Below are 19491 nucleotides of genomic sequence, written 5' to 3' on the forward strand. Positions count from 1 at the left end.
TGCGATCGTTACGAGCTTTCCCCTCCATTTCCAGAAATCTCCTGAATTTGTCAATTATTGGCAGGTTAATAGATACAATGCATCTATAAACACAGATAATTGGAGAATTGGGATGAATGGGACACGCATTAACATTTGTAATTACCTTAAAATTAATCTTTCCAAGATGAAGATGTAATACCGTCCAAATGTTTGAAACCGGTAAGAAATTTTGAATGAATTAATTAAATTTTATTTATTAAAATTCCTCGAATAAATTACTTTATCTATCTTATTTAACAATTTGACGAATAGGATAAAATACGCTTTTTTTTTTAATATTGTAATTGATCTTGAATTGGTGATTCATATCACCTTTTCTTTATTGCTGTATACAACAACAGTTGATTGATTCTGATCGAATTTCTGTCGATTAGAGGGAGATTGTTAGCACGATATTAATTGGTAGGTCAAATTTTTCCGGGAACGATATGTTTGATAAACGTGTAAATTCACGCGTTAATCGTTCACGAAATTCGTTGAATGTACGCGGACAATTAACAAGTACGAGTAATTACACGGTAAAAACAGAGTATTGCGGGGCCACGTGAAAATGGAAGCTCATTTCGCGTTGTGTGGGTAAACGCTTCGTATAACCGTAAAACTGTCGTTTAATTGTAAGTCTAAAATTGTTTAACCGCACGAATATTTATCGGATTGACATGAGTTGTCGTTTCGACGTTGATCGATCATGTTCCATCGAATCATATTCAAAATACAAAATTTGCAATCTGCTTTATAGTTTTACAGTATCGTATCTTTCTTGTGTTACAAAATTTCTAAAAATTTTCATATTTCGATGTGTTTTGCAATTGTACTTACTCTCGTAATGACGCATTTAATTAATCCCCATCAAAAAGCAAAATGGAGCAGTACATACCTGTAAAAAAGAAAAGCAAATATCAATACCGAAAGTCTGTCTCATTATTTCAATTTAAATTTCAATTAGAGAAAAGTTTCGTCCTCCTTTTTTTATATAAATCTTTTACCAGCAAACGAAATTATTAAAAATTAATTTCAACGTATTCAAAAATATTGTATTCTACGTCATAAAAAAAAATCCTTCAAATATTCGCACATCATTATTTCTCTTATTATTTTCACATCCTAACGTGATGTTTCGACACACCTTAATCTAATAATCGTCATCAATCTTTCTTTCTTCGAAGTATCGTACAATATTCTATGTTCTTCTCTACAAGACAAACTCAATGGCTCGCGAGATTAGTAGACGGTTTCCACCAAATTCAATTAGGTTTTTATGAAACCGAGGCGAGGGCCATTTATTACGGCGAACGGAAGAGGCGGAATCCACGCGAAGTGGATCCTCTCCGGATGCGAACTTGCGGCGCCATTCGGCCTGGCTGAGTTTCAAACCTTTAAACGGGCGAAAAACTTTTCTGCCATATTGCATTAAGGCCGTGATTAATTCATTGGCGATAGTTATGCATCTCAATGAGGCGGAAAGCTGGCCCACAACTTTTTTTACCCCCTCTCGCCGAGTCTACTCATTTTTCCAGCGGATATGCGAATCGCGTAAACGGTCGAAATTTTGTCGAAGATTCAAAGGATGCCGCGTTGGATTGGCTCGAATGGCGAATTTTAATGCATAAGATATTTTTCGCGAGAATGAACGAAATGAAAGAGAATGGAGAGGGGGAGAAAAAAAAGGAAATGGCGGGTGAAATTTATCGCTATCGTTATTCCGTTATTCCGTGGAACAGTGTTTACCAAGTTTACGCGTAAGAATCTTTTTTTATATGTATATGCAGGAAATATGTTTGAAAATTATTGTAAGAAAATTTAAGAAAAACTTGTCCTAAGAAATATTGTTGTTAAAGTAGGATGTTTAATATGTATGAAGAAGATGGGTTTTCTTTTAAATGTAAACTTCAAGGCACTTTCTTTTTATTAAAAAATCAACGTTACAGCCATTGATAGAATATTACAAAGATGTGTAAAAATATATTCTTGAAACTTTCCACGATTTAATTTGGACGAAATTTTCTATAAAAGTGTTCTTTATAGAGGATTTTTAATTATTTTAAAAGTAATTCCAATTTTTTTGACATGTTTTGTGCAATAATATTTTGATGCGATGCAAATGAAAATATTTGATATATGCACAAATCATGTATATATATATTCAACTTATCGATTCGTTTAGCTCATAAACTACATCACTAAACAAATAAACACATAGATAAATCAACAAATAAATTACTTCTACAGAGAGACAAGAACTGAAAAACATTGCGAATATAAATATTCGCAATATTAAAAATTGTAACAAACAAGATGATAGAACAGATTTTTTTTTTTACAAAATTTCGTCTCGATCTGTTATTTGCGCGGTACATTTGCGAAATCTAATGCAAATGTAGCCGCGTTTAAAGCTGCCACGCCACCATTTGAACATTAAATCCGCTCGAAACAGACTAGCAAACGTAAAGTACACTCGAAAAGCCGCGATCGACAAAGGAAGCACAAGCGAGCGACTCGAGACTATGGCGAAATCCCTTCGATTTACTCGCAACATCAAAACGCGACTGATCTGAGTGGAAATTCAAGCGGAGAATCCAACGTTTCTAAACAGCAAAAGCGTACCACCGAAAAGAAAGAAGCGAGTCAAGCACGTGTTGAGACTCGAACAAGGGAGGATAGTTCGTGGGGATTGTCTTGTGCCTCGCTCTGATTTGTCCTCGAAACGAACGCGTTCCACCTCCCCCATCGCGATGAATAATTCATCAGCGAGGCGCGACTTTCGCGATTCGACTTCTGAAGCGTTTTAAAACGTTCCCTCCTTGCGTATATCCTTTTCCACCAGTTCGTGACAACGTACAAATCTTGTTCTTAGTTCTATTAATATTATGGTCATTGAGGATGCATTTCTTGGTGAAGGAATTAAGATTTGTACATTTAATAAAATGATATATAAATCGTTTTAAATAATTTTAATCGTAATCTGATATTCTATTATATTTTGTGATATAAGATGTACAAAAATTTGTTGTTCAGAATTACATTAGAATCGTTTATTATCTTCTTTTCATTAATATTCTTCAGATTTGATAATAATATTATGGTTTGATTGATTTAAATTGGTAAATGCGATTCGATTGATTAATATAATTCCTAATTCATAAAAAATAGATAGATCAATTGGATAATAGTAAATAATAGATGAAAACAATAATAGCGAAATTAATAAAATTCTAATTGTCCTATAACAAAAATGTATATCTAAAATGATATACAATTTCATTAATTTATTAGATAATATACAGATAAATATCCTCTATATTGCAATTACATTAGCAATTATAAAAGAATATAGTGTACATTTGATAATTCCTCCTAAATTAAATTTAACGTAAATAAATAAATTAAATTTTCCATCCAGTGGAACACTGTGTCGCGAAATTTCACTGTAAATACCGATCCACTTCCATCGTTTGAGTTCAAAGTAAAACCCTTTCAATACCGTCAAAGAGGTTTTAAACTTTCAACAACTTTAACATCTATAAAATGGTCATCATCAGTTCATTAACCACTCGAGCAAGCGCTAGTTACCTGACAACCTTGTCCATTAAACTTGCCCCTCCTTCGTGCTCTCTCCTCGCAAATGTATCTTGTACTAACTCGATTCAAAGATGGAACGTTTCCTCTCGTTACCATCTTTGCCGGTTATTAAACGTCAAACGTGTCCGGCCACTTTATGGAACACGAATACGAATTGCGTTATTATCGACGCCACGAAATCGTGGCCGATCATCTTTTCACGAATATTCCAAAATTCCATTCTTCGACTCCTAAATTGTTCGATGCAATGCAAGGATAACCGATTTTTTTTCTAACCGATCAGATACGTCAAGGAGGCTAGGTTTCTTATCTTCAGTTTGCATATGGAGATTAAGCATCTCTGAGCTCTTCCAAGATGCATTTTCTTGCGAGGATTCTCCAAGCCAACAGCGATTTTAAACGACGGATCGTTTCGTTCGGATCGATCGAAAGTTGATCGTTTCGCTCGAGTTCGACGACGAGGCTGCCAGTTATGGCGGAGGTGGTTAAAGAGCATTCGGGGCAATTATCGTGAATATTTATGCACGATCGATCGAGGAAATATTCGAGTAGAAGGATCGTGTGCAAAGAGGATGACATCAAACGTTATTTTGTAGGACTGCCTTAAAACGCGATAAATCCTGGACAATGTATTAATTAAGGCAAAGATATTCTCTTCCATTTATATATATATTTAGTTTAGTCTAGGAACAATTAATTAATTCTACAGTCCTTTCTCGATATTCCTCCTCCTTTGTTATTTTCGTGCGACGTGTCTTCCTAGAATTCTTGATTTAGTTGATTAAATTTGCTAGCGGAAATAAATACTTCTCGCGACGTAAAGTATTTTAGAAATTTATTTCGTTACACAATTTCCCGTTCACGATAATATTTATGCACGAATTTTTTCGAGGATGTTTTCTACATTTCTACTCGACTTTTGAAGATCATTGCATTAAGTTTATTAAGAGAAAAAAAGAACAAAGGATACGGGACGGAGGCGTGAACCCTTTTAGAACATCTCTCTCTCTCTCTCTCTCGTTTCTAAGAGCACACTCTTAGAAATGCATGAATAGAAAATCTCAGCCCGCAGATATAAATGGCGTGTTATACCAGTTTTCCACGCGGTCGTGGAAAAACTTCTTCTCCAAAAAACATTGGTACACACGGTACGCTCTTTTTCACAAATTCCTTTCATCCCTTAAACTTCTACGATCCATCTACTTTACTTACTTGGTATCTTCAGCTTAAATTGATCCTTCAGCAAAATTGTTCCACTTTTTTTCATTCAGCGTTCGTTAAGTTGAAATATATTCTTCACACGTTCCAATATTGCTCCATTGAAATTAGAAGCAATTTACATTGGAACAATTTAGATTGGAAGCTCTTGAAAGATAATAGATTCATAATTTGAGAAGAAAAGCAGTAAGAAAGAAGGAAATCCGTATATAAGATCGAAATAGAATTTCTTGAACAACGAATAAACAGACGGTCGACCCTTCTCGAATAAAACTTATCCGCAATTATCTACCCTTTCTCCGTTCGAAAATTCCCTCGATATTTACTCGGTTCGAATAAACCGGCGCTTAATGGACCGAAAATAATTGTCCAAGTCGCGAGTAGATTTAACGAAGCACGCGGAATCGAACCGTTTCGATACGGATAGTTTCCCTTTTGCGATCTTCGGTTACGTTATTACGGCCTTCTGTTCGAATAAAAAAAAAAAAAGGGAAAAAAGAAAACGACTCGAGAATATGGGAATACACGATAAAAGCGAATAGATCTCGCGTTACTTCGTTATTTCAATTATCAAGTTTCATCCTTGATTCAGAGGAGTTGTCGAGTTGGATTAAAATGTAAATCGTGTTATCAAACGATTAACTCCTGACGCGATAAATATTTGATTAGGCGAATCAAAAGGATAATTTTCGATAATTCTAGGGTTAACTGTGTGATTCTACGAATTTTATTTCTTTATATTTTGAAAGAATTCTAAGGAATTCTATTAATCGATAGTTATTTTTCGATTCGTTTTCAACTATTCTGAAGTGGAGTAGAATTGTGCAAAGTCGATTTCGTCTTTTGAATAAAAGCATAATAAATATATTTAATCCTAGTATATTCATTTACAACAAAAATATTGTGCATTAAGAAATATAAGATATTTAGAATCAGATATAATTATGTTTCGTTCGATTTCAACGTTTCGTCGAAAATATACTGTCGTCAATATAAATCGTCAAGATGCATCGACGAGAACTGTCAGCAAAATGAGATATTCGAAGGTAAATTTATCATAAGTTCACGTCACAATTCCGCCATTGATGGAACATCTTGGAACAGATGCGACGAAAGTGTCAAAGGTCAATCCAAGATAGAGTCCAGTAGATTCATACACGAAGCGAACGAAAAATACAAAGTTGCAGAGTTCCAAATAATGCACGACGTTTCGTAAATCTGGAACAGCAAAGAAGCCATCCTCGACAGGAGAATCAGGAAGCATATGGGTGTAACATTATTTGGTGCATGTGTGCACGACTACTGCACGAATTCTGTCGCGTGTAATAAAAGTTTCTCTTCTGCACAGACGATTTACTCGTCGTCAGTTCGAACAATTTGAATACACGTTTGATTGTATAAGTGAGATGAATATTTTTCAATTTAAAAAATTTTAAATAAACAAGTGTTTCCTCGACAATTATTTTATTTTTTATTTCGTCGACGTCCATTTAATCCGTGGACAAAGCGAATTTAAAAATTTTGACTCTATAAAACTTGTGTAGACTCGCTATATGTAGATTAGTTGTAATAAAATAAAATAGAAGATTCAAGAAAAAGGGGCACGAATCTCTGTGATCCAACTCAATCTTGTCGTTCTTCGAAAACTCGATCCTGAAACTTGAGGACACTTTCGAAATTCTGGACACATAAATCTATGATTTTTCATTCCTATGCAAAGTTTGATAATCTTGATAACGAATGCAGTAAAATATCCAATTTCTTTCGAAATCTTATTAGCCATTTCGTGAGTGTACGTTAAAAAATGCGGGTACAATTCTTTTATGGAGAATCTTTTGCATATGTATGGATACGTGTATCTTTTATTCTCTCTGAAGAATTCGAGACCATGTAAGATATATACATGTATGTATATTCTTCTATTCTTCGAAAAAATTATATCTTCCATCGTTCAGAAAAATTTGTATTTTTAAATTATTGAAAAAAATATCAAACAAAACATAAATCCTAAACATAAATTTCCAGAAAGAAATAGCAAGAAGAAATTTCTTGCCTATATATACAAATAATTGTATCTTTTAAAAAGATGTGAGATAAAAATTTATTTCCATGAAACGATAATAAGAATGAATGTTCTTCACAGTTTATTAACGATACAAATAACTTGCGAAACGTAATTGGAAAGAAATATAAAATAAAATGGATTAAAACAAATTGTTTCCATTAAGAAACAACAGCACGAAATTTCATTTCTCATTACAGTGTCAATAATTTAAATATAGCGATTGTAAGTAATTGTACAAATTATTTGTCGAACGAATCGCAAATGCTTTCGAAATCCGCGTATCAATCAATTTTGTGACCAGGATAAACCGGCATAATTTCGTGAGCATACATACGACGAGCAAGAGGCCATTTCCCTGTGTTTTCGTGCATCGTAAACGTCGTTATTTCGGTCTCGTTCCATCTCGATTTTCGTAAGTTAATAATACATCGTGTAATTCATTTCAGCGCGTTCATCGTATTGTTGCAACGATTTTATTTGCTCCATGCCCTCGATAATGCCTCATCGTATAATACGTTCATTTAAATTACGTCGTACGGGATTAGATCTCGCACGGATGCGTCCATTTTGTGCCCGTACCGTTCCACTTGTTTCGTGATAATATAAAAAAAGAAGAAAAAAGGAATGGGCGGTACAACGAAATAATTCCATATCGTCCATTTTTTTTTTTTTGATCGTGCGCAACGATACGATCGAAATTACATTGTAAATTAAAAATATTTTTTATCACGAATTTATTATTTTCTTCGAAAATAATACATCCATCTGATGAATATTCGAATGAAATTATGAATGAAAATATGAATGAAAAATGAATATTCTTTTTTTTATTCGACATTTTGTACGATTCTCTCGAAATAAATATCGAGAGAGAATTAATACACAATATCGTCCCACGCTCTCTGTGAATTTCGAAGCAATTTCGAGGCACCCCTGTTTCAAGGTAACGCGTAAAAATCCAGATGTGGCTGTTATTATTGAAAAAGGGAGATAACAGAGTGGTAAAAACGATTGCGTATATCTAAATTGTCATCCTTTCTGAAATTGGCCGCCCTTTGAATCGATATCAATCTATTAACATTTCATTTTCGCTGTAATATCCGGTGACGTGTCAAATATGAATAGCGTTTTCAATAGTAAATTTCAATTTCAATTAGTGCATTGTAATAACGTTTAACGAACGTCGAGTGTTTAATGAACATTCGAAAAAGGATTTCTCTCTGGAAAATCATTGTCATGGTAATTGAATCTAGTTAAAATAACTCGATCGAACTCGTCGCGATTGAAGTTTGTTTTACGATACAAAGATTAAATCCTTTTTGTTTTATGAATTTTTTTCTTTTTCATTTTTTCATTTTTCAATCGAGCGCAATTAACGCAATTTCATATTCGCGTGAATATTACATCTATTGTTATTTCGATAATTATAATTTTGTTTCTTCTTGTTATATTAAAAAAAAGTAATCCTGTAATTTTTTTCATCGCATTGCAATCGCTACTTTTGCACCATGAATCGTACGTTTGTTGCATGATTTTTGAACAGAGTAGAAATATCAAAGGGAAACTTTCCAAGACTCGCGTAAACACAGATAGAAGTTTAGCAAAACTGGTGGATCAACAAACGCTTTGCTTTCAAACCGTAACTAATTTTTCTATTCGTTTACTTTCACCGCCAAATTTGTTTAAACACACGAGTCATGATCGTAAAATATGGTTAGAATAATTTCAATTAATTTATTTTTCGAATAAAATCTATTTTTTTAGGAAGGAGAGAGTATGTTAAAGTGACTTGAAAAAGTCTGGAAATTTTCCTGATTCAAAATTTAATGACGCAGAATCACAATCTCTACAATCGCAAAGTTAATAATTTTTATCGATTTTTTCATCTATAATCATAATTTATATTATTTTCTGAACATTAATTTTTAGAATTTCAAAAATATACTCACAATAGTTTTAAACATTTCATATCGTATTTTCGAAACTCGAGGAATTTAATTTCGATCTAATTTAATCAATTTTTTTAATCACAAAAATATAATATAATGCTTAATATTTTCGACAAAACAAACACTCGAAACCTATTAAAATTGGGGGGCAAATCGATTCGTGATTAACAAAACATCGAACCCAATCGATTCATTGAAAAATAATTTGGATAAGAGGATATATTATTTCTCGATAATCGAACGGAAATCCAATCGTAGACGATAAAAATCCCATATCCTTAATTTCCACCCAATAAATCATCAAATCAAAACATGGGTGAAAATTCGAAATACACAAATTCGATACACGGATTAATCGTCATTAAATATTCCTCAAATGCACGTTCGAGTCTCAATCACACTGATATCACACCCACGACGAATTCCTGCCCAATAATAAAACCACGTTGAAAACAAAATATATCGCGAGATTAATTTCATCCCTCGCTTCCCGCGAGAGGGGGAAATAAGAAAGGAGAAGGTAGAGGGATTTGGAAGCATAGGTTGTTCCAAGTATCGGTCGTGTCTTCCACGAAGAGAGAGAGAGAGAGAGAGAGAGAGAGAGAGAGAGAGAGAGAGAGAGAGAGAGAGAGAGAGAGAGGAGTCTCTAGGATTCCTCTGGCATACGTAAGCGAGGTATATCACGGAATTCGAAACAGGAGTCTGCCGCACACCCACGGATACAAATCTTGTGGAAAATGGGGAGAGAAGAGGGACGGATGCTCGTCTGACAATGAACACGGGGCCTTTCTCGAGTGTTCGTAGGTTTCGCAAACAGAGGAGGAGCCGAGTTTTCCCGAGCAGAAAGTCGGGGAGAAAGAATTGATTCCACGGGACGTCACCGTTTCTTGGCACCGGCTACTGGCAACCGGCGTCGAAAAAAAAAAGAGAGAGAGAAAAAAAATCGAACAACCTAATTGGAAAACAGATAAACCTGCAGTTTGTCCAAATACCTTGCTGGATCGTTATAAATTCGTAAAGGTGACGAAAGAGGATAAGGAAATGAATAGGACGAAAATAAATTTTGAAGGAAGCGATGTGATGCTTTTTTGGATGGAAATACATTCAGTGAGATGTGTGATGAAGATTCCCTATTCTGAGATAACACTTAGGATCGCGAACGTTTCACAAGAGGTGTGTGATAAGTGAAGAAATTTTCTTTTTGCACGTGCTTTCATCGAAAAAATTCGTGTATCGAGCAAATTCCAACTAAGATCGTTTTAAATGTTTGCCTCGATTCGAATTCAAAGTTTGAATAGATAGATTGATTTAAAGCAATGGAATTGTAATACGGTTTATTTGAATGGATAATCAAGTTTTTTTAAACGCGAAAAATCTTTGTTACCGATATTTTTTTTTGAATTGAAACCGCGCACATTCATTAGCGGGGACATAATTCCGGTCTCTGAAAACAAAAGGTGGAAACCTCAGGAGAGGGCGAGACACGAACTTTTAATCTATGAAAATCTTTAGTGGCAGAGGGCGCATTCATCGGATAAAAGGCTCTATTGTATTCAACACTATCCACCAAATTTTTATCCACCGCATCATCTTCGTGTATTTTATTAGACCCACTTTGCATTTTGATAAATCTCTTTTCTGCGATATTTAACTTTTATTTAAAATGTTTGATAAAAAGCATATCTACGTCCAATGTTAAATTTACCACTATTTTTCGTTATATAAATTTAAATCGTTCTTCCTAAATGCGATTTCTATTAATAACGACGCTAAACATTTCGGTTCGAACGATTATCGACACATCAATCAATTTCTTCGAGATTATTGCGAAATTTTTCGAATAACATATTATAAAATTATTTCACGTTTCCTGCTCCTGCTCTCATTACCATAATTAGCATTTTCAATATTATTTCTTTCTTTGATTCCATTCGCACAATTCCGTATGCGTTTCCGTAATATCCAGGTCAAAGTTTTAATTGAGCTGGCGGCTTTAATTATCATAATTAAGGAATTTCGAATATCGAATTTGAAAAATTCTATTCCAATTTAATTCTTACACTTGTGTATTCAATTATCATTGCAGCAACACGGACTAATATTTTTACCACAATCAACAGTAGATTATTATCAATTATTCGATCAAGTGTACCTATATTAATTATCCTCGTGTATCAATTTTCAAAACTTCAACAATTTTGCAAAACCGACGTACAACTCCGTGATACTAATAATTCAGCTTTGTGGCGACTTTGTGACAGGGATCGAAAATTATCTGCTCGTCGTATAATAATTAATATCACTTTTATTAACAGATAACTGGGATTTTGTTCCGATAAATCTCTGTTCCACAAACCGCGAAGTAATATCGATGCCCGATAAACGAGGCCGATAACAATACTTTCAATTTTAATTTATCCGCTCAACTTCTCAATTATCCTTAAAGATTTAACTTTCTCTGTACAGTTCAGAAGATATTCTAAATAATTTTAGAAATTCTTTTATCCTCGATAAAAAAGACAATTCGGATTACAGACTCTTCTTGTTGTAGATATTGAATCCACAATATTTCTCGACAATGCGAAAAATTCATCGTCACAAATTTTCACACTCCTTGTTGAATAGAAGAAAACGATCATCAATTCTCCTCGAGTCTCATTTCTCATCGAGCAATCCAATTCGAATCCGCAACAAAAGCGGTTCGAAAAAGAGAGGAAAGGAAAGAACGCGTGGAATCTTTTATGCGCGTTAACGCGTGCACAGCTCGAATTTTTCAACGCGGGTCCTTGTGCGCGGCTGCAATTAGTTTGGAAACAAGAGCGGTTTGAATGGCGAGGAAAGAAAGAGAGGCAGTCCGGCGTGGCGAGCACGCGAGACAGCGTTGTTCACACACAAATGATGGCACACACAAGGAGGGGCCGTAATTGTTTCGATGCAGTAATGGGTATATCCTTAAGTAACCGAGCTACGATGTTCCCACGTGCGGGTTTCCTGCGTGTTGTGCATATATTGGGGCGCAGTCAACGACACGTGAAGTCGCGTCTGGGGTCAGGGCGGCGCTCCCTCATGCGTGATTCCTCTCCTCACGGTTCCCACCCACATCGACAGACCAACGAGGAATTCGCTCGAAAAGTTAAGACGGAATTTTATTCGTTTCAAATCGATCTTTCTCGAGATAGTATCGTTTTCTTTGGTACGCACTTGATACGCTTGTTGTCGATACACTTTTCGTCTCAAAGTGGCTTTTGGTTGGCGAGAGGGACAAGTCTGTTGGAAATAGATCTCGATGATTTTGCACTGTTAATTTTAATTTGAATTTTAATTTAAAGGTTTATTAAATTTCGCGATATATTTGAATATACTTTGTCACTATTTTTCGCAGGAAAGAAATTGTGCGAGGTTTGTCGTCATCAGTTTACTATCGATTAGATTATCTGTATATGAATTGAATTTTTACATAACTTTTGCGTAATATTTCCATTACGTGCTTTTCATGGCATAAAAATTGTTATTTCAATATAAAATTAATTGCTTTTAATTCATATATGTATGTCGTAAAATATTTATACTTGATATATCGCTATCAAATTTTAAAATAACCAATTAAACCGTGATACTCATATTTTTGTTTGATATCCTCGTCAAATGTTTTCAAATTTCAAAAAAAAAAACACACACACACACATACACGGTTATTCCATCGATTTTATTTAATTAATTTTATTATCATTTCATCCTCGCAATGCGTACGTGAAATGAATTAAATTATTCGATTGTCGCAACTTCTATCTTAATTAGTTCTTCAAAAACTCGACGCTAGGACGTCGATTCCAATAACCATCGTATCCATTATCTCTTTCAATTATGTTTATATCGAATTGCGCTCAATATAATTATATTTACACCGATCTATACTGCACCACCGTATTATTTACCCTCATTGAAATTGTTTCCATTACGTTTATTAAGTGGAAATGTTTCCACGATAATTACAACTAAATTGATACGTCAAAATACAATCGTATTAATAGAATCTGTGAATAAGTAATAAATTACTTTTCTATTAAACTCGTTACGTGAAATCTCCGTTAATTCTTCGATTCAAACGTGACGAACAATGTTGAACGAACCGAACGCGTTAGCGTAAAGTGTTAACATTAGGCAGAAACGTTTCTATAAATCTGAGCTTTGGGAATGCTTCTCAAACTGTACCCTAGTGTGTAATAGTTAAAAGTTTGAGAGATAGTTCTTGTTGGGAAACTCGGAAGAAAATCGGTTAGGAAAGGAAGTAATCGAATCACAGATTTTATTTTCGCATAATTACTTTGGCAAAAATTAATATCGAAGTTCTAGAAATAAATAATTATATACGTCTACAATGTTATTTGTATATTATTATTCTATATTATTACAAGTATTATTTCATTTTTTAAAGTAAAAAGTAAATTTCTCGAAAGAAATTTGCAAAAAATACGAATACTCAGATTTAAAGGTGAAAAATATTTGAATGAAAATTAAGAACAAGCGTAATCTAGCTAATTTCACAGTGGGGATTTTTGCAAAAAGAAAAACGATGGTTGGATATTCCAATGAATTCGTATGCTTGCAAATTTTGCCCCGTCGGTGCTTCAGAACTATTTATCCGTTTGTTTAGCTTCTTATTTGTATACAGTGTGCAGATGAGTTTCACGAGACCCGTGTTCGGGGAAGTTGTCGGATTCAATTAAAAGGATTCTCCAGATTGGGTCTGGAGAAGTTGCGCGATCCGCGTCAGTTTGTTGTAAATTACGCTAGATAAATTGAGGAAAAGCGGTGGAGGGGCTTGTTTTTCGGATGTTTCCAAGCTGGCGAAGCAAACGAATGCCGGAAATTGCCCATTTAATTAAGTTTAGCTCCTCTGATTCTGATAAATATTCGATCTGTTTTGCACGCTCTCCCGAGATTTCGATAAAAACTTGTAATTGCAATTGGAAATTTTCAACTCTCGAGAAAGGATTAAGAAAATTTAGAAAATTCGAAGAAAAATCGTATCCGTTAAATTTATCCTTTAGAATTATCGTGCAAGGATAATCTTGAAAACTAATTTATCCACAAAACGCCTCTTTATTCCAAAATTGAAAATTATAATACCAATTTCTTTCGTTATTATTCATCGACGAACTTGTCAAAATATGATTGTATCGCGCTTGAACGACGAAGCGAGATTAATCGAAACCACGATTTAGAGAAAGTAAATTTCCATCCCGTGTTTACCCACGTTGCATCTCGCGACGATCGAGCGGCGCAGGTATCCTGTGGATAAGTTGGACGAAACTTGGAAAGTTGGTCGCGGCGCAAGACCGACTTGTCAACGGCGGTGTCGCGCAGGAGGAGCTTCGGGAGTTCTTGTCTGATCACTTGCAACTTAAGCCCCACTTAGATGAGCGATCGCCTAAGAACTCGGTGTGCTCTTGACTGGTTAGAAGGTTCCCCACCGAAAACCGAACGTTCTTAATGGAAATCGATGCTGATTGACGACCGGTTAACGAACGTGAAATTACTCGTTCGTTCGGGTGAAAATTCGTGGAAAGAATATCTTCAGATCTTCGATCGTACAAAATTATCATTGTATCTCATACCTCAGACAATACCTTTTGAATTACATTTTATAAATTCACAGAATATTCACTCTCCGACTTACTGTAAATCCACGATATCCGATCGTAAGAAATCGTACATCACGTTCGTTCCTCGAGTTCGACCAGTTCAATTTCCTCGAGGCTATCGAAAAACGCTACCTCCTTCGATCTTCCTCGCGTTCTTATTTCCACGGAACGAAACAACGTTCTTCGTCCCCGAGGACGACCAACCCCTTTTTACCGCATCTCGTCGTAGCGCGAAACAATGTTTCGCGGCTCGCAAAGAAATTTCACGGGCGGCCAACTGTCCACGGACGCCGCGCTACTTTCTCATCCATCCTTGTTTCTTGAAAACAAACCTCGTTCCAAACCTCCTCGTGGCTTGTCAATAAGAAAGCTAGCCACGCCTCGAGAAGAATAATTCGAGGGGACGTCGAAAACCGTGCGAAATTAACTGTCGAGTTAAAAACCTGGGGTTTTGAAAGAGTACAGGGAGCGAGCATCGGCTGCTCCCTGCATCTTCCAGCTACGAAGCTACCCAAGAGACAAATGCGGACACAGGGTGGAGGAGGGGGAGAGACAACATTTTTATTACACTCCTGGGGCGAGTGTTGGACACAAACACGCGAAACTCGCGGTATATGGATCAAGCTAGAGACGAAAGAGGGATGGAAATGGCGAGAAATGGGAATGGCGGCCATTAAGGCCGGGCGATGAAAGGGAGATAAGGATTTTCCTGGGTAATGGTGATGACGAAGACGCGTATGCTTTGGAAAATTGCAATGTAGACGACGTAGTTTTGGCGACGAGTCGTCTATGCGGAGATACCGGATGTGTTATTGCGAATGTGATAAGTGTTAAGGATAGGTGATTATGCAAATTTGTGCACGGTTTGTAAAATAAGGGAATATATCTTTGGCGAATATTTTATGCCACGATGGAAGAGCATATGTTTAATTATTATTCTTTCAAGCATCTCTTTGAAATCTTCTTTCTATTATGCAAGTTTCGAAATGACAAAGCATAATTATCGTTTCTTCCAATTTATCAATCGGTTTCAATATAAATAAAATTCAATTAAAATTCGAATACAAATAACTCTTGATAACTCAATATTTTGATTCCTCTGATCTATCTGACTTGCAAATTTACCAAAGTATAGGCACGTAATGAGAAGACACGTTCGACAACATCGTTTCGTGGAAAAAAGGGGGTGTAAAAACGATCAAACATTATGCAAAGCCTTGACAGCAATATTAAATCGTGTTAAATGACACGAGGAATCTTTGGACAACGCCGAATATCCAGGCGTCGTTAAACGGGATGCCTAAAGGTGAAATTCTCATTAAGGTTTGCAACACGTCGTTACCAGCAACACCGTCAATCTCAACGGTACGCACGCTCAAATTTCGAATCCATTACACCGGCTCTGACCCGACAACTTTCGATCCGTTTCGAGGGGTGAAACGTTTCCTCGAATGAAATTCGAAAATGCTCGTGGCGAAATAATCTGGTGATCTGTTGTGTCTGGAACAGATACCCCCTTTCGGACGAAACACGCTATTCGGTTGGCTCGATGTACGGCTGCATCGAAGATGATTTTCCTCTCGAAAGTGTGGAATGATAATTTTATTAACAGGGTGCTTCGATCGTAAAGTTTTGTGAATAATAAGAATCGTGTTTTAATCTCTAACGATTTTCTTGTAACGAAAGCCTGGTAAATCGAAAATTGTTACTCCATTTCTTGTTTTCCATTTATTTCTCGTCCTCAAACTTCGCCACTGGAAGAATTTGGATTAAAATTCGTGTAGCAAGCAAACAGAGTTTTGAATAGTATGGGTAGTTCGATGTGGGGTGGTTTAATTGTATATGAAATGTGTGAGGCAGTTTCGAGCAATATTAGTTAGTTGTGCGAACTTGTCCAGTTAGAGTTACTAGTTGAGAAGTGTTCGTGGTGGGTTAAGTAGGGGAAATAAGGGGCAGTAATTGATAACTTGATACGAAGAGCATGAATTCGTATAAAGTTTAATTAATATCGCAAAGATATCTTAATTAACGAATAATTAATTAACGCTAGTTTATAATGATTATACGCAAAATAATAAAGATAAGAGAATGAATGTAAATGATATTGCGAGAAATATTGGAATAAAATACGAAACTTCTTGATTTGATGGCGTTTTTTTCACGGACAATAATGGTTCGATATTATTTTCCACGTTAGAGAGATGGGGCGAAACAATTTTTTCCAGTTAGTAGTAGTAGTTGAAAAAACAATAGTGCATATTTTTCTTTAGTTACAACATATTTTTATGCATTTAAAAAGCAAACGCAACTGGACCGTACATGACTGACAGCGCGTAAACGTCTGCTCGTCCTTTTTTTTTTTTTTTTGTAATTCCAAACCCCCAAGCTTTTAAAAACCACTGACTTTGGAGAAAAAAAAAATTTGTAAATATTCCCTCCCCCACCCAAAAGAAAGCGCGTACGATTCCTTTTGTATTTATATTCGATTAATTTAATAATCGACGTGTTAAAATCTATTTAACATATATATCTATTTAAACCATTGAATACATTTATTTTAACAATTTTAACAATAAACAAAGGAATTAAATATTAATTTAAATATAAAGTTCGAAATTAAATTTCGATTCGTTTCGACGTGCTTTCAATGATCACAAAGGAAACAACAATTAAAAACTTGTCGTTTTAATCGATAAATCATTCGAGCTTTGTTAAAATGAAAAAGAAATAAGCTCCTCGTACGAGAGAAGCCTAAAAACCAGATGAAACCAGCCACCAATATAACTTGATAATCTGCAATCAACAGAATATCACGAGACGACAACAGAAAAGTTAATCGAAACATCAATCGGAAACAAAAAGGAGAGGGGGGAATAATAAAGCATTCCTCGTTAATTCTCGTTAAACCATTTCATTTGATACTCCCTCTCGATTAATTCCTCGATGAAAACAGAAAAATAACGAATCGAAGGGAAGGAATAATAAGGAGGACCCTTCGAGCCATCCTTCCTATCATTTCCAAGTCGTTCGAACAATTTCCACTTCCCCACTTTCATCGAGCATCCACAATTGCCCCCAAAGATACCCGTAAACACTTATCGTAGTTATACTAAGAGGCGGTTTTAGGGGCAATTATGCGGTTAACAACCACGATCTTCAAGTTGGTGGGCTTCGATTAAACGGGGGCGATGGGCGCTTAGATTATTGATCGTAGAAACGAACCTCTTGCGCGTTGGTATGGTGGTGCATTCGTTGACTAATGGCACGAGATTCTCGCGCGCGAGGACAATTAAAGGCGAATGCATTCGAGGATGGTGGATCTCTCGAGTATTATCTCGTGGGTGGTTACGTTGCGACCGTCCGAGAATGTTATTTTCAACAGCGAAGAGAAAACCACGTTTCGATAAGTTAAGTCTTGGAATCTAATTCGAAGCAAAATTCTTTTTTTTTTTTTTTCTTTTTTTTTAGTGGATTTAGTTGCATCGAAAGCGAAAGCTCAACTCTTGTTGAGGGTTATTAATTTATTTTCTTTTTTATTTTTCACAAGTTGTGAAAGTGAGGAAACTATTAAGAAGTTCTCTTTGAAATTATATTCAAACGTTTCCTCGTATGAAATTTGAGAGTAAAATTTTTCAGAGTTGCTTTTCGACGTTTCGTTGAAAGAGAAAGTTAAAAAAAACTCTTGGAAAGAGTTTTTACCTTGTTACTTCTTGTTCCAGATTTATTCTTGTTTTCTTAAAATTTCATTCTCTCTGGATTCTCATCTGATCCAAAGTGAACGAAGCCAGACATTATTTTTAATCGGTGATACGTGCGTCAAAAAAGAAAGTAATGGACAGTCAATGGGTTAGCTGTTCAAACAGCTTATTATTTCGCTTGCTGACATTTCGAAAACTAGCGAAATGAATTCGATCGATTGAATTCATGTAAATATTTGCACACGTGTATAAACATCACCAGTTTTCATCGTTCACGATGATTCACTTCGTGGAACGTTCAAAGTGCAAAAATGTAAATTTGCAGTAAGACATCGGTTCGGTTTGATGTCAAGGGAGGGGGTCAAAGAGGAGGCACGGCTGAAAAATCGAAATCACGAGCGATGCTTGCAAAAAAATAGGAGAGGAAGGAAGAAAGGAGAGAAGGGAAAATACATCAATGTTCGGGATCGTTTGTTATCGAATTGAAAATCGTATCGAGTCGATCGCAACGATCGGGGCACAATATCAAGTGAAGCGCAAACGTTGGCTGCGTTAAATAAAACTAGTAGCGACTGAATTGTTGGCAAATAAATTTTTCAGTTAAATTCGATCGAAAGAAAGAAGGGGGAAAAAAAAAAAAAATAACCATCGCTTGATTGCTTTAGTTCGACGTGGTATAAATGTCTTTATACGGAAAAATATATTTTTGATGAAATTTCCAAATAAACAAATATTGGCAGAAAGAAAGAAAGTTGCCAAAAGTAGTAGTGATTTTTGTAAAAATAAAAATATAACAGCGCAAGTATCTTGCCATTGAGAGAAATTTTACAAGTTGTGTCGACTTTTCAAAGTTTAAAGGGCTCGAGGGTTGTTTTGAAACACGTTTCATCTTTTATACTTGAATAAGAAAGGGTGGCTTGCCAGAAGGGTGAGTTTCAGGGTAAGTGAATAAAAGAAAGATTTTTTTCGAGAACTATTTTCTAAATTTTATATCGAAACGAAAGATACACAAGTCTATTTTCCTGTCGATCACTTCACTTTCGCTTCTTTCTTTCAAAATCCTCCTCCTGTCGCCTCTTTCAAAATTCTCTCCACCATTACTTTTTTATTACCGATATTATTTCACACTTTTTGCCATTGTTTTCATATTTTTCGAAGCTTTGGAATGTGATATCTCAAGCAATTCTTCAAATTTATCGCTTCGAGCACGGCAAAGAAAAAAAAGACATGTCATTGCAAGAGAAAACGACGGTTTTTGGGCATAAAATGGCGTCTTTCACATTGGCTTATAACTC

The 19491-nt window shown here is 35.5% G+C and overlaps 1 protein-coding gene across 3 annotated transcripts in view; it reads right to left on the reverse strand.

The window, feature by feature from the left end:
- The window catches only part of nrm (neuromusculin), a 378011-nt gene that overhangs the window by 272417 nt on the left and 86103 nt on the right, over positions 1-19491 (reverse strand). The gene's annotated exons all lie outside the window — the stretch shown is intronic.

Source organism: Apis florea, unplaced genomic scaffold, assembly GCF_048593485.1.
Source record: "Apis florea isolate Af1SG1 unplaced genomic scaffold, ASM4859348v1 contig_3391_pilon, whole genome shotgun sequence".
NCBI classification, from domain to species: domain Eukaryota; kingdom Metazoa; phylum Arthropoda; class Insecta; order Hymenoptera; family Apidae; genus Apis; species Apis florea.